The sequence below is a fragment of the Triticum dicoccoides genome, chromosome 7B, assembly GCF_002162155.2.
Source record: "Triticum dicoccoides isolate Atlit2015 ecotype Zavitan chromosome 7B, WEW_v2.0, whole genome shotgun sequence".
NCBI classification, from domain to species: Eukaryota; Viridiplantae; Streptophyta; class Magnoliopsida; order Poales; family Poaceae; genus Triticum; species Triticum dicoccoides.
In genome coordinates, this window is record NC_041393.1 from 734,833,855 (window position 1) to 734,837,066 (window position 3,212).

Below are 3,212 nucleotides of genomic sequence, written 5' to 3' on the forward strand. Positions count from 1 at the left end.
ACAATCAAATATTAGGAAATTTCACCGAACGAACAACAACGAATAATACGATATCTATCAAACAAATAAAATGAGGTCATATTTTTGGTCCGTCATGCACTTCTGTTGAAAAGTGCCTATCCCTTTTAGAATCAACCCACTGTTTGCTCGCACGCAAAAAAAATACATCTCTAAAGTGGGGAACCGATCGGTGCCAAAAAGAACTCAAACTCCTATCCAATCTCGACTTCGTGCTCTTCCACTTCCATTGATAAAGATGGGACGTCAAGGGTTTCATCATGATGACCTCGAGCAGCCGCCGACATCCCTCCCCACATCTACCCCTACCCCCTGCTGCCGCTTGCACTGTCCTTGCTCCTCGATGGAGCTAGGGACACAATGTTCTCTAGGATGGGCATGACCAGATCCACGAGGAGGCCACATTCTTCCATGGGAACCCAACCAAGCACAACACCCTCCGCAACCATCCAATCCCAGCCTAAAAAAGTCAAGACCCGCCATCGATCCACAAATCAGGCTCGCCGCATCTAGGTTCACTGCAAGTCTGCGACGAGTCTGTAGTCGACATCTTGACTTTGGCTATCCTCATGGAAGAATCATCGGATCCTGCTTACTTTTACCATCACTTCGTCTCTTCCCAAGGCAGCGACACCACCCAGCCAATCACCACCACCGCTTGCGGCTTGCCTACATAAAATCATGAGAAATCTCCACGGCGGTGCTGTAAGATCACCTTGGCGACCTCGACAGTGACCGACTGGTCTAAGATCTAAGCTAGCCGCTCTTTGTAGAAACCAATAGAAGTAGGCATGTGACTCAGATTTGTTCTTTGGTGTGCATGCGTTTCTTGCTGCCCACCAGCTCTTGTCTACAACTCGCCTATCTCTGTACCAGCTCTTGGTCTACAACTCGCCTATCTCCATGCTCGAGACGACCAAGCTCAATGCGCAAGCCGCATACATCTGCTAGAGCTATATCCAGGCCCTATGATTTTTGGATCACTGGCACTATGGGTGCCAGGACCAGAGTCGCCCTCATCCACCAAGTGGATCAAGGAGGTCCACCACCTAGACTCTACATCGCAACATTTTGTGTTTTCCTATAAAAAGTAAAGAACCTTCTCTAATAAACGTAAATATAACCTTTTGGTTTTATAGTCTCAACTTTCCTACACTCCAATACCAAAAGGATTTCTTGGTTTTATTTAATGACCTTCTTGAATGTCATTCACTTAGAAAGGTAGTAATACAATCTATGATATTAAGGCAAACTATTAGTCATATTAAAGTGCAAAAGGCCCTATAGGAGTCAAAGCATGACTTTTATGGTTATACTGTAATTTGCAAGATCTGAGATTTATGCAAGTGTACAATTAGAGAAGAGCCAATTAAATAGATTTTCACATTCAGAATAGTACGATTAGCAGTAGCACTTCAATTTTTTCATGTTTGATCAGCTTGCTAGGTGGTTATCACTAAGCATGTTGGAATGATGAGCATAACCTAACTTAGTTCAGTACGTGTTGCTGCAAATTAGTTCAGTACGTACGAAGCTGTTGCTAACTTCAATGCCTGGCTGTTGCAAGTTTCTAATGAAAAAGTACTTCTGGTCAAAGGTCAGGGAATATACACTTTTGTTATCATGGTTGTTTCCTTATAGTGAACAACTTTGATCACCACTTCAGCAGCTACTATCTATAAGAAGACATTGGCTAAGTAGATACAGGCAAAGAAAGCATGTAGGCAAAACCAGAATTAAAAACATCCTTCTCAATGGAGCTCGTGCAGTTCGGAAGACCCTAATCATCGATGAGGGACCCCTCCGATGGTAGCATGGCGTGACAATTGCCGTCAATGACGACACCCAAAGTACCTTGCACAATCCATCGATCCAGTTCGGAACAATCAAGCACATACCTTGCAAAGTGATGTGGATCTGAAGCAGAGGTGGGAAGGTAAAGGCTCAGGTGAGGTGGAATGAGACGTTGATATAGACATGCACGCATGAGAATAAGGCGGTGCCCAGGATGGATCTCCATCAGAGGAGGCCGGATCCGCTGGGGAGGAGGTCGCTATAGTACCTGCCATCTGTGCGATGGATCACGGGGCTGGCAGGCAGGGGAAGGGGATAGGAGGGAGCGGGTGGGCTAGAGTGCAGATGGCGGGTGCCCCCGACGACGGCTGGGAAGGATGGTGGAGGAGGTGGATGAGGATGGCGGCGGCAGCGTCTGCGATTGCGCCTTGTCCGCAGCCGTGCTGGTGGTGGTCGATGCGAGAGCCGGATGGCGTCGGCCAGAATCAGGCAGGGGCGACAAAGATTTAGAGGAGAGAGAGAATGGAGGCGATGATCGATGGGAGGAAGGGCCACCGGCGATTGGGGTGGCCTCAGATCCGCCCTCTGTGGCCGCCTATTTCATGGGATGAACACCCGTGCTCACCGTCGGGCTCGCCTTCGGCCGCTGCCTCGCCGACATTCACGACGTAGAGCCCCTTCCTTCGATCCCATTTGCCAGGGAGGCAGCGCCATCCTTCATCGCAGAGAACGATTCCACACTGAGATCCCAACCAGATCGTGATTGCGCCTCCCCAAACCGCAGCGGCACATCCCACTCCATTAACGACCAACCTATATGAGGCGGAGGGTCAGTGTAGGACGCGAGCGCCGTCACCATGGACGTGGGGGACGTCGTAGGTGGGAAGGAGGCGGCGACGGCGTCTGTGTCAGGAAGATCGCACGACGGCGGCGGCGTTTACTCGAGGGGATCGAGAGGAGCTGCGTTTGGTGCTGGGTGGGTTCTTTGGTGCGTGCGTGGGGCTAGAGATTGTGATAGGTGATCAGGTGAGGGCGTGCCATACCTGGATCGATAGCCTTACCATACCTGGTGGTAATTTAAATTTATTACCATATTTGATATTTCCCGAGTTATGGCCTTACCATACCTGGATTGATAGCCTTTGGGGTAATTTAAATTTATTACCATATAATTACCATATTCAAAATTTTCTGAGTTATGACCTTATCATACCTGGATTGATTTATTACTATACGTGGATTAATTATGATTTATTACTATATGATTTATTACTATACGTGGATAGCCTTACCATACCTGGTGGTAATTTAAATTTATTACCATATTCGATATTTCCCGAGTTATGGCCTTACCATACCTGGATTGATAGCCTTTGGGGTAATTTAAATTTATTAGCATA